Raw genomic sequence first — 14,126 nt, forward strand, 5'->3', positions numbered from 1 at the left:
GATTCACCACAAAATCACAAAGAATTTCCTAGGAGATCTGGAGGGCACGGGTGGCTAGTACAGCAGTTTCCCAAACTCCCCTTCAATAGAAGAATGTCCTCTTTCTGCCTGTTACTGCTTTTTCTTAGCAATGGAGTGTAAAATGTGCCATTTCTCTCTGAGCTGCCTCCTCAAAATCCATTAAAACCCCTTGTCCTACACCCCCCACTCCCGTCAAAAGCCATCCTTCACCTCCCTGCTTGATTATAAAATTTTCCTGTTAATACACCATATTGATCTGCAATGTCAGACTGGGTGCCAGCATTCAAATCAGAGTCTTTCTTTATTTTAAACAGTTACTAAATAAATAAACCTCCTTCGTGCATCCAATTCTATGCAACTTGCATCCGTTTGTACAGACTGGGCAATCAGGTAGCACCCCCCACTCACTGCAGGGGCTTTCTCAAAAGATTTCTTTGCTAGTGAACGTTTACAAATGCTATAGAGCCATGCAGGCAGGAGTCTGCAACATCCTACCAAGGTTGGAGTTTTACTAACAGAAACATTTGAGCTACTGTGAGAATTCAGTTCTGTCCTAGTTCCTTCCCTTCTCCCTTCCCAACTGCCCCCCTCCAGCCATTATCAAAATCCAGTCAGATTCTTTATTCAGGTGGGAGAAAAGACCAAGAAAAGAGGGATGAGGAAGAAAGAAGAGAGGCAATGGGGTATATTTCCTTTTTCAAAAAATAATAAAATGGAAAGTGTACTTACTGTATCCTCAAAGACTACCCAGCTGGAAATCCAAGTGGTTATGAAAAACCAGTGTGGGGGAGGGGTTAGAAAACTATTTCATTTCAGCAACCAAAGCAAAATTAAAAACAAGAAAGGAAATAAAAATAAAGGATATCCAATTGCAATTTCCCAGCAATTTCAGTCCATACAGGTGCCAATCCAACCCAACACTGCTGAACTCTCCCCCTCCGGCAATTTTGCTTTCTTCTTCTCTGTCCTTTATTTTCTCTGTGGCTTTCAACTTTTCTGCTTAAAATTGCTGTAGTGGTAACGTTGATGTTTGCCTTCACTGGAGAAAAGTGGTTTAAAATAACAGGAAAAAAACAAAAATCCTTGCAGAGGATGAATGGTCCTTCTCCTTTCTGAAACTTTTCATTCCACTGTGGATCCTTTGCCTAGTTTCCTTTTTCTGAGGTTTTCTGCCTTTCTGGCTCCACAGCTCTCCATTGCTCACTATTTGTTTTTTCTCTGGAGAGCAGAAAGGGCTGTATTTCTTTTTAAGCAACACTCCATCTGTATTCTTTTAATGTAATTTTGTTGTGACTGTTAAGATCCAGGTCTTGCCAGGCAATTTTCTTCTTCCCCCTTCTTTGCTGCACTATCAATTATCCAATCCGTGTGTCTCCACATTAGAACAGGGATTCCCATTCTTCTTTTTCTCTATCCCCCACACTCCTTTAGAAAAGAATCTCCTTTTGCATTCAAATTTTTATTTGTGTCTGTCAAAACAATAAACTTTTAGTTTCTCTCCCCCCTCTCCAAAGATCTGATTAGATTTCCAATCACAATCCAGTGCGCAATTGGATTTTTGATTTCAGCAAGAAGCCAGCAATACACAGCATCAGCACCCTCTCCTCGCTTCAAACTCCACGTTATATCCTTTTGCCTTCCCTCCAACTCCTCTGCATTTTCATAATCTCACATTAAATGGAATGAAGGAGGGAGGGAGTAGAGAAAAATTCAAGGTTCCCACCAGTTGTCAAGAATAAATCCATCCCCTTGTTATTTTTTAAACACTTGGGATGGGTGTTTTTAACACCCACTCTCCCCTTTGCCCTCCACACTTCTCAAAATCTTTCTGATGTTAAAACTCCCCCGATGGGGCACAAAAGAAGCCCGGGGAGGTGTGATTCGTCCTTTTAGCTGTAAATTTCACAAGCACCCTTTGCTTTTCATTTCAGCTTCCTCTCCATCTTTTGTCCAGCAGCTATGCAGATCCAGCAGCACTGAGACGGATAAACTTCTATTTCTTCTTTGAGCAGAGAGAGGGAAAGAGAGAGAGGAAGAAGGATAAAAGCTGTCCAGTCTCTGCCTCCCTTTCCTCCCTTTCTCTATTTCAATGCAGGTCTGATCTCATTTCCAAGCTCAGCCTAGCGTATTTCAGATCTACAAGTTGGATTTCCCTTCTGCACAGCAGTGAGTTAGTCTCCCATCTTCTTCCACATGCCAGTTATCTTCCCCCTTTTCTTCCTTCCTTCCTTCCTGCCTCCCTCCCTTCCAAGATGACACATTTCCCAGGAGCGCAGCCGCTTCTTTCAGTTTTTAGTTTCATCCCTGAAATGCATAGCCCTTTGCACAGCCGAAATCCTTCCTCCCTCCCATTAGCTTCAGCTTGAATTCTCCCTGTGTGTGCATGTACGTACGCATGTATGTATATATCCAGTTCCTGACAGCTGCTGTTGTTGCTGCTGGGAGCAGCTCCGCTTTTCTGTCGCTCTGGCTTTCTCTTACTCCCCACCTTTCAGTGGCACCCTAGGATTTGCAAATGTCCCAGGGCCAGTTTTTCTGGCTACACTTCTCCTTCTCCCCTTCCGTTCTCTCCCTTCTTTCTCTTTTTTTTTTTTTTTTTTTTTACTCCCTCTCCCTCTCCCTCTCCCCCCCCCCCCCCCCCCTTCTTTTCTCCGCTTGTGATCAGTAAAATACAATTACCCAATTACCTCCCATCATCTTAGCACTGATTGGTCAATTGCATTAACACTTGATGTCAGGGAAAGGGTATGGGAGCTGCTCCGATGTGGCACTGCTGCCACCTAGTCGACAGTCTGGGAACAAACTCAGGGTTACCTTAAGACATCTCCAAGTCAGAAAGCAGTAATTGAAAAACAAGGGATCATCTTAAGGAAAGGAATGTCAAAACTCATTTTCTTAAAAGCCTGCCTGATTCTGACAGTTCAACCAGTATTCACAGGTACCAGCCTAGCCGCTGAAGCAGAGGGAATGACAGTAAAATGAAATGAGGTATAAAGTTGTCTTCGCAAAAGAAGTACAGAACCAGTATTCACAGGTACCAACTCTAGCCACTGATGCAGAGGAATCACAATAAAATGAAACGAGGTATAAAGTTATTTTTGCAAAAAATGTAACAGTGGAAATAATTTGCATGGAAAGACAATCTATTTCCTAATTACAGAAATAAATATTTGTTTAAAACTTGTATACACTTAAAAGTTACCTAACACTCCATTTTGGCAGATGTTCCAGGCCAAAAGCCCTATGAAGTGCTTCAAGGTTTCAATGGGTTTAAGTGATGGCTCCAGTGAGCTGTTAAGTGACAGCAACACAACAGTACAATGTCTAGGCTCACCTATCAAATCTGCTGCAGTTTGACTAGAATGACTTCTGACCAGGATGTTTGAGGTTTCTAAACTGACTCCCTAATTTGGGCTAGTAAAGTACTGACATGTTTGTTATGTACTTACCTACTTACCAAGGTATATTAGGTATACTTATGTATGTTACTTAAAATGCTCAGAATTGGGCTTGTGTCTTGTTTTTTCAGGGACCTAAATTCAATAGAAATTTTACAGAAAACTTTGGATGTATAAAGTTAGATATGCTACCCTCTCCAGGATCAAGGGAAACAGAATACGGATGATGTATGTGCCGGCATCTGTCTCTCTCAAAATCAGCAAGAAATTATTTATAGATCTAACTCCTCCACACAACCCCAAAAAAAGAATTAGTCAGGTGCTTTCATGATAATTATAGCAAACTTCATATATTAAGCAGTAACTCTGAGTTATTCCATGCATGCAATAATATAGCTACCTCTTTGCTCACTCCTCTCATAAATAGCCAAGTTATGTTTGGTATCCTTACTTAGCCTTCAATTTTGGTGTGAAACTGGCATACTTGAAAATGAAAGAAAATATTTTTTTAAGTTATATATCATATTGTAAGTTTTTCTAGAATTATAAAATCCATAAGCTAGCTGAGTTCAGTCAAATAACACTTACTGAATCATTAACATTGACTTTCAGATTTATTCTACTGACTCAGCGGGCTTTCTGGTGAGAAAGTTCTACCGGATATAAACTAAGCAACTGGAACCAGGTCCTTAATCACTGTTAGATCGTTTAGCATCTGATCTTACTATCACTGAAATCAATGGCAAACACAAATTACCTACAATGAGTGAAAGACTGAGTGTGTAGTAGTAATGAATAACCCAAACACAATGGTCTTTCAAGAAGGCTAAAAAAGACTTTGGGAATTTTTGGAGAAAGCTGCAAGTGTGATAGGAGATGAAGCTGCTGACAAGTAACAATCTTTTTCTCAGTTGGTGAGCTTATTTTGTTCCTGTCTGATTCATTGATGCCGCTGGTGTATTTTGGGCCTACAAACATCTTACGAGTCTTTTTCTTTTTACTACTTAAAATCCGAAAAAACACAATGTTGTTCCTTTTCCCAGAAGGATAAAAACATTACAGACTAATATATGTTTGCTCCACTGTTTCTTTTAAAGGTGCCTGAACAATTTCCTGCTAATATTAACGAGCCTGTGAGCAAAACTGAAGGTTTCTATAACGAAATTAAACAACATGGAGTCATAAAATGGGAGTCAAAAACAGAAGACACACAGCTTTTGGGGATCTAATCAGAATCTAAGACACAAGCATCTGCAATAGCTACAGTGTCTCTGTGGATACAAAATAATATTTCACTTTTGACAGAAATTTGCACATTTTGTATTTTTTATGTCATTTAAATTACATCAAAATACACATTTCTAACAGATGACAGTTCTTAAATAAATGTATATATATACACAAAAAGATAATATATTTGCTGGCATAGATGTGACTAAACACAAAATTAGTATCAAGATTGTAATACACTGTAGGCTATGAAATATTAGATATAAGAGAGGATACTTATATGTATAAGTATAGATAAGTATAGATGTAAGTTTAAGATCTTCTTATATGACCTTCAGAGGTTCCTTCCACCCTCAGCCATTCTATGATTCAGTAATTTAATAGTTCGTAAAAGTATTTACATAGAAGGAAAATAAGAAGCCTTATACTTACTTTGTAAAAATATTTTTTCTAATCTGCTCTCAGATTCTCTTATTCACCTGTGTGCCTAGGAGAATTATGTGCCTACCATTCAACTCAGAACTAGCAGAGGACTTTTTTTTTCTAAAATGAATGCTGCTTTGAGGAAAAAAAAAATATTAAAAAGACAAACCACTAACAAAAAAAGTTAAACTTTTCCTAACTTTGCTCTTGGGATTGTTGTGTTACAATTCTGACTGGGGCCTATATATGTACGCACACACATATATCTCTCTCTCATGTTAGAACATTTATGAAATTATGTCCCTATCAAGGGCTTACACTTTAGGATGGTAATCACTTTTAAGTTTATTGTAGCATGACTTTAGGGTACCTAACATTTAATAGAGTCTTAAACCTTAAGAGTATATACATATTCATAACAGTAACTACATATTAAAAAAAGCAAAAGCTTCCTTTGTACCCAGCAGAAGAATTCTGGTTCCATTGAGGTCAATGACAAAATTTCTGCTGACATAAATAAGACCACAATTTTGCAGCACATCTTTTTTCACGTGATTTTAAATTTTAACTTCCATTCCAAACTCTGTCTGTGAGCTCAGCATCTTGAAGATCAACATTAATCTTCACTCTAATTTTTTTGCTACAGTTATTCCCAAAACAATGAAGGACAAGTTTTTTCTGTTTCTGAGTCACAAACAGCTCCTCACAACATATACATACCCAAATGCATTTGTTCAAAAACACTGTTAACTCACCTTCATTTGGTTAGAAATAGACTAGATATGTTCCCCGAAACACAGGGCACACTTAATCTCTACTGTAACAGTAGCCATGTAGCCCTTCAGTACTATATTTTTCACATCCTATTCCAATTTTTACTTAAACTAATTAGTCCAGATTAGGAAGAAGTGCCTGTCAAAACCGCTATCCTATGACAAAATCAAATTACAAAGCGTGATTTTCATGGGTGGTAACCCTAGCAAAGAACAAAAGCTATGCAATACTACTATTATTATTAATAATAATAATTATAAAGAAGATTTTGTATTTTTCTGTTCCAATTTCCAGTTCTTGGCAATGGCCATGTTTTTCAACTGCTATAAAATGTGAACGTTTTTGACTGAAATTAACTACTGTATCCAACATCAAGAAATCTGACTCACAAAATGGCTTAGAACAAAATTTCAAGTGTTTTCACTCTAAAACAGTCCCGACAAAAATGGCCCGAATCCTGCCATTTTCCTATGGCATTAACTTCAAGCTTAGAATTCGAATCTAAACAAATTCTCTCCTTTCTAGGACTGAGTGCCACTGACATTAAACCGTTGTAAATTCACTCTTTAGGGAGGAATAACTCCTTTGATTTCAATGGAGTGTCTCCAGATTAATGCAGGTGCAGATGAGAATAGAGTATGATCCTTCATTTTATATTCACGTCCCATCTAATATGTATTTGGTTTTGTAAATCACAGAATCATAGGATCATTGAGGTTGGAAAACGTCAGTAGAGTGAAAAAGAAGGACTGTTTCTTTTAAATTGAATTTTTAAGAACGTAAAATTTAAGAATATAGACAACTAGACTTGGACATGAATGATGCATCACTTTGGAAATAATATCTTTACAGTGTGACAGCATTTTTTTCTCTTCAGTGAATTTTAAATAGCAAGAGTATGATACTCTGACATAGAGATGAATGTATCAGACATCTTAATTTCTTCTCCTGTGGAGTTATTGTGACTGGAAAATACAATTTTCATTTATTGAGAATAAAATCTTAACTACATATGCTTCATAACATTAATGAGAAACAACCTAGCAGCCATATTGTTCTACCTTGTCCTCATGTTTAGCATACATTCAAAGTGAAATTCTGGTATGGGGAAAAGGCGTTCAGGTTAACATCTGAGCCAAGGAAAAAGTAACATAGCAGATTTCTAAATTTTCATCGCAAAAAGGATAATGGCTTGCTTTAACCACGCAAGATCTCAAAGAAAGTTATAGCTTTCAATAAATTGGGAAGGAAAATAAATGTTGTATGCAAAGAAATCATTGATAGAGATCATTGCCAAATGGGGGGGGGAAGTTCATGGCACAAATAACATTAATCAAGGAGATAACTTTCATTTTCAAGATCTATTTTCAGGTACTTATAACTTTCTAAATCAGCATCCTCTATACCCAAAATCTGGACGTCATTTTTACATATCAGACAAATTTCCACTTAGCCCTTATTGGTCAATATGAAAAAAAACATGTACCTTTTATAGTGAATTTTTTCAACTCCTTTTTTTTTTTTTTTTTTCCTTCTTAAATCACTGATTGCTTATCCTTGGCCATTGGAAAACAACAGAAACATTTTTTTAGATTTATCCAAATTCAAATGGATTTAAATACTATAATGCATATAATATACATAAGAACCTATTTTCTTACCGTCAATGCTTGCAGGACTGTGGCCAGTGATGAGGACATCAAAAGCGTTATAGCCAGGACTCACTGGGATTGTATTTCCAGAGTCTTTGCATGATCTCAAGATAGATTATTTCATTTCTCTGCACGCCTGTCACTCTACCTGTAAAATGGAAATAATACTTACTGAATGTGTTAAACAGGAAGGACTCATCATTAATTGGACTAGAGAGAGTAAAGTTTCACAGTTGTGTCAGTGCATGATGTGACACCATAACAACCATATGATGTGCACTACACCAGGCAAGGCAAATAGGAAAAATATAAGGTATCAGAGAGGGTAAAAACCCACCCATCTAAATAATTATCATTCTTTTCTATACCCTAGCAGTCAATACCTGATATTAAATAATTTAAGATCTCTGAATGCATTGTGATATAAATGTACTTTGACTGATGTTGACTCAAACTAGATGGATGAAAAAATCAGGGAACAATTTAGAACCTAGCAATGAATGAAGGCAGGAAGCACCGTATTTACACTCATAAGTGCTCTGAAATATGGTACAAGTTAGGTAAAAGACCAATCTTCACCTTGAGTTCTCTGGATTTTCTCACCCAGTGTTCAGCTCTCCCTTCTATCTCCACATTCCCATTAAAATTGTAAATTTTAAATTGTAATCTTTTAAAGAGCATATGAAACGTGAAATATCTATATGTTCAGTACTGAATATTTCAGTATCATCTTAAAGTGGTGGATGAAAAACTTTAAGACAATAATGAGCCTCTTGAAATTCTTTTGGAATTTACTTGGCTACTGCCACTCTAGAACAGACCAATAGTCTGTCTAGTCCACTGTGGTGTCACTTCTAAAGAGAATACAGGATTATTCCATAACAGGTAGTTCCACAACTTTCATTTCATAAAGCATTTTAAGTGGAAGAATAGCCCAGACCCATTTACATTGGATTTGCACTTAAGCCCTGGAAAGGTTACAAGGGGAAAATGTAACTCTATATTTTGGAGACAATAAGAGGAAAAAGGTTTAATACAAATAAACACCTTTGTCCCCATTAGGATAGGATCCTTTGAGAAGTTCTAAAAGGAACTTGTGGTTGAGAACATTTCTCATTCTTTATTGACTGCGTGTTAGAAATCCTGCTAAGAAGTTAAGAAATCCTGCCAGTCACAACTAGTGAAAATGATGGAAAGAATTATGACTATTTAAAGTGTGTATATATATATATTTTTTTTTAATCAATGATACATGAGACTCAGTTTTCCTACCATCTCTCTAAACTTCATTCCCAGTGGCTATGGTACAGTTTTAAATTGAAACTCACCTTACTGAATCACATCTGATCTTCAAGATCTAGGGAAGAGTTTCTTGTTAAGAGGACTATTTCTGGTGATGAAGAGGATAAAAAAACCTGCAAGGAATGAAACATTGTTTTAAGAAGCTGTACATCATGATTATAGGATTGTTTGGGAGCAGGAAAAAAAGAAACAAGAGGTGATACACAGGAGTCTGGATTTGGTCAACACTTGTATCAATTGCTTTTTTGGGTTTTTCAGACCTTTTATTCCTCTCTCCTTACACTTTTCCACTAGCTTAGATTGAAACTGCATTTCCTTACAATTGTATTTTCTTTACACTCCTTTATGCATGTTGGTGGAAATTATCTTCAACATGCTAATAAAAATACCTGTCATTTAGGAGATAAGAAGTAGTATTAGCATCAAAGTTTGCAGTACTGATAGTTTTTGAACAATAAGTAGGGTTAATATTAAGAAAACTAGAATACTAGGCTGAAGTTTTCAAATTTTCAAAAAATTGTTCACAAATACCCTTGGTGAAATCAGGAGGTCAAGGGATATGGGCTTTCATTTAAAATGTTTCAAGTGGGCCTTATTTTCAAAAGCAGGCACAGCAATATTTGTTAAATCCAGCCCCATTTAAAATGCGTTCTCCAAAGATGAGCCAACTAAAATGAATCATCACTTTTAGAAAACACATTTAATAACTCCATATATGAAGGCATAGATCCGGAAGCAGGAATTAACCATCTGTGCTCCTACAGCACATACAGAACATTTTACTAGAATTCCTTTTCTGGAAAAGAAATTTAGAAGAGAAGAGATATTTAGGTTCAAAGTACAAATTTAATACAATCTCTCCCACAAGTAAGGTTATAAAGCTGTTTCAACTTCATATTAAAAACTTTCCCCAGAAATACAATAATTAAATACAAATTAGTCTTAAAACAAAAATACTGATAATATCAAACTACTCTCATTTTGATAATTTGTTGGGTTTTGGTTTTTTAAATCACTGCCCCTCCCCCTAGTTTTCATAGGAAAATAAAAACAAAGAAAATGTCAATATACCAATTGATATTTATTGATATAAAAGAAGAATAAATAATTGGTTCCAAAGTGATTTTTTTCTACACAAATATTTTCCCTCAACATTCTCTTAAGAATTCAAATAGTTATTAAAATCACAGAATTACATTGAAATAGCTGCTTCATTTCCTGCATGACTACCACAGATACAAGAATCAAGAACTGTTTTGTTTCTGCCTTTTATACAGATACATATATGTATCTGTGTACGTACATATTTATCTTGACATATGGTAATGCTTAAATGTTGTCACTGGCACTTTTTTATGGTCAAAAACACTGTAGGAATGGATATTTTTGTAAAAGAACTTTTCAAACTTCTGTGACAAAACATACAGAAAATTTCTCATATATTTATTCTAAAATAATGTAGCTTGTAGCTATCACAAAGTATATGCTTGTTAAATCTGCAAAAGAATACATTGGAATGAGAGGTAGATGCAGATTGGTCCTTGAACTTGATAGTCTAGGATTTTCTGCTTGTTTGTAGGCAGAGTGGCATTGGCATTGTTCCCATTAATTTAGTGTGTTTAAGATAAGAAGTTCTTATTGTTCACGTAAGAACTTGAGCTTGCTGAAATTCTTCAATTTAAACTTTTCTGAACAACATCAAAATATCACTAAACCTGACTTCATTCTACAAACAAAGCCTCTAGGATAGATTTTAAAAGGTATTCAGGTGCTTAAACATGTGGATTTGGAACATTTCGTGATTTACAAATTTTGTCTAAGTGCATTAATCACCTAACTCCCATATGTCTCCATCTTTAAAAGCCTTTCAAACAAGAACACTGTTTATTTGTTTGCTAATACAACAGAAAATAACACATGCTAAATGTTTAAGGTCTATGTGTAACCTTGCAGGGGTAAGGAGTATTTCTTACAGGTAGTCCACACCATTCATGTCAGCTTAATCATACCAAGATATTGGTGGCTATCCCATTTTTCCAAAGACTTAATTTCTATTTCTTACTTCCTTTGAACAGAAGAAAACCAGCAGCTTGTCACTATGGTATTAGGTGGGAGGCAGTGTATAGCAGGATTATGAGTCAGTCATTAAGTCTGCTGGTCAATAAAAAAAAAACAAACCCCAAAACAAACAAAAACTTGTCATAACGACTGGGGCAATTCTATGCAGAGAGAAAATGCATGAGACAATATACTCACAGATTCAAATTTATTTCCAGAGTATTAAGACAGAGAAAACATCTGAGATACCACTTCCCTACCTTGCTGCAGAAAACTTCAAACATCTGCATCTTAAACATTCCTTCTTTAGCAAATTGATTGATGTTTACTCTGGGCTAGTTCTGTATTATACCCATGCCCACCTTCAGGATTTGATTCTGTAAGGTATTTAGTTGGGATATTTATAGGGCAACCATGCTGATGACGACCTTGTATGCTAAGCTCTAGAATGGCAAGGATTTCTGCTTTGGTTAAATGAGAGCAAGCATATAAATATATCCCACCCCTTTGTCACAAAACTGTGTGGGAGTAGAGGAGTTTGTTAGGCAAGGTGCTAGAAGTGAGAGAGGGAAGCTCTAACTACTTGCAGCTATGACACATTATTATTCATTACATGGTGTGTCACTCAGACTGTCATAACGCACAGCAGAGAGCACGCACGTTATCAGTGCTGAACAGCACTGAGAGGGATTGCAGAGGCACAGGTCATTTTGGGGAACTACCTCTGTCACAATCCAGGCACAGGTTTGCTGCTCTTTGTGGAATGGATCTGGCAGCACAAGGTAGGGGATCATCAACTGGTTACTAACAAACAACAAAATTCATTCATTACAAATCAAGACATATTTGTAAAGGCTTCCTGAGAAGGAGTCAGAATTCTGTATGTAAAGTACTCACTAAATATTATTCAATCACATCTAGCAGTCTTGGAGAAAGTGATCTGAACAAAGAACAGGTCAAATGCGCAAACAGTTGTATGGGTATGGGTGTCAGCACAACACTTTGCACCAAGGAAGGTGGTTAATAAGAAAAGGTAGAATCTGCAGGGCAGAGAAGGCATAAATATAAAAATTTAAAATCACCCAGGAAGACCATAAAGAAATAAGGCAGCAAAGTAAGGAGATCAGATAGAGGCATCAAGTTTAAATACACACACACAAAACAAAAGAGGAGTCAGTTAGACAAAGAATGCAGTCTGAATTTCTTGAATAAGAAAATCTCAAGTTATGGCTATAAATAATTAAAACCAGGTTTTATATCTTTGAAAATTAGCTTATATGAACAAAACTTTATATGTGTTATTTCCACTAAAAATTTACTTGCTCAAGTATTTGCAGAAAATGAAATCACAATGAGCAAATTCATTTTCTACCCCCCTGTCTTTAAAATGATTGCAATGTTGAGATAACTTCTTCAATTTTTCTACTTCTCTCTGTCTTCTTTCCCCATATACAGCAGCACTCTCTGTTTAGGGTTTTTGGTTTCATTATTTATTTATTTATTTATTTATTTTTTAAACAAACTTCTGACTAGGAGTCAAGAATAAAAAAACTTGAAGTCAGGCTTTAGCAGCAATTCAGAGAAATAATTCCTAAATATAATTATCAGGTCAGGAAGCATTATTGTAGTGCCATTGCAACCAGCCCTGCGTGAGACCTTCTAGCAGCTGGTATCAGCACTTCCAAACCTTATCTAGACTTCACTCATGCTAATAGGCTTCTTTTAGAATACAGTGGATAACAGGATACAAATCACACTGTAATATTCCTTGTTAGAGCAATAGTTTGAGCAACAATGATTGAGGTGCAGAGCATTTCCTGGGAAACTACTAATAGAGGAGCTAATGATCATGCCCCCCTATCAATAATATCAATTTGTTAGTAATATTATAATATTAAAAAAACCTGTAAGCTTATTACCTTTAAATTAACAAAAAAACCCCATTAAGTTGTATTCATGCAGGTCTTTTCATCACAATGTGTCTAAAATCATCACACAGGAAACATTTTACTGACCACCAAAAAGTACTCACCTCATAACTTCTGGTAAATGATTCACAGTAGTACCACACAGAATTTTCACACCAAGAACAAGAACTGGCATTCCTGTTCAATTTCTTTTAAAATTTTAGTAGGCAAAATACAATCATGTAAGTAGAATTCAACCACTGCACTGTCATTTTTTTATCATTATACAAAAGACAGTGATATTAAAGGACCTGAACTAAACTTTCTAATTTGATCAGGAATTTAATGGTCTAAGCAGCACAAACCATGTTCCTCATAGTGCGACCATTTCCTACCTCACTGAATACTTTGAGAACAACAGTAAGCCAGCAATTTAGGACAATGTGGCTGCTGGCAAAGGTGGTATGGGAAGGTCAGGATGAATATCAAACTGAAAACTAGAAAGCATTTCTATATTCATATCTTCATTAACAAATCCATTTCTTTCAATAAGCTCTGTACCACCTATGATTAATTTTTCGTGACATTCAGAATTGTTATCCAATGACTTCTAGCAAAACTTGGCATTAAAAAACCCCATCTTTACGCTTTTTATGGAACAAACAAGCAAGTCAAAGACAAATAAAGGAGAGAGAAAATATACTATTTCAGTATGTGATACTCTGTCTACAGCATTTTGGGTTTGGGTTTTTTTTTCATTAATCTTTACAAGGGACAAATAAAATCATAGAGTCATAATTTTGGTTGGAAGGGAACTCCAGGAGTCATCCAGTCCTGTCTCCTGCTCAAAACAGGTCTAATTAGAGCAGGTAGCTCAGGGCATGTCCAGTGGAGACTTGAACACCTACAAAAGCCCACAATCACTCTGGTCAATCTGTTCTGGTATTTAACCACCCCCACGGTATTTTGTATTTTTTTCCCCTATTATTAATGCGAAGGCTGGGAGCTAACCGCGAGAGAGGAACGGCTTAGGAACGCCGCCTTTGCTGTCCTTGGTGCTGCATTCGTCAGCGCAAAGATGGTAAAAAAATGTCTGTTGAATGGGAACGTACTACATGATGTCAGAGGAATAAACAGCATCAGCTGTGCTAATCTATGCACTACAAATGTTTCAGGAGGAACGAAATATTATACTTTTAAATGTAGAATGAAAATACTGAAGAGGTAACTTTAAAAACAGAAAACGAGTGATCAAGGAATTACGAATGAACAGAGAACATCTGTATCTCCAGTATCCCAGCAACATTAGCTAAGAGAAGTGATGACCATTATGCAAAATTATCAACTGGGCATTGTGGGAC

General features: G+C 36.3%; 1 protein-coding gene across 1 annotated transcript in view; it reads right to left on the reverse strand.

Moving 5' to 3' along the window:
• Positions 1 to 803, reverse strand: part of LRRC4C (leucine rich repeat containing 4C) — a 98,267-nt gene extending 97,464 nt beyond the window's left edge. Inside the window, exon 1 of the mRNA XM_050897845.1 lies at positions 751 to 803. The gene's annotated coding sequence lies outside the window, so the exon portion shown is untranslated. The remainder of the gene's footprint in view (positions 1 to 750) is intronic.
• Positions 804 to 14,126: the final 13,323 nt, after the last annotated feature.

The sequence above is a fragment of the Gymnogyps californianus genome, chromosome 5, assembly GCF_018139145.2.
Source record: "Gymnogyps californianus isolate 813 chromosome 5, ASM1813914v2, whole genome shotgun sequence".
In the NCBI taxonomy this organism is placed as follows: domain Eukaryota; kingdom Metazoa; phylum Chordata; class Aves; order Accipitriformes; family Cathartidae; genus Gymnogyps; species Gymnogyps californianus.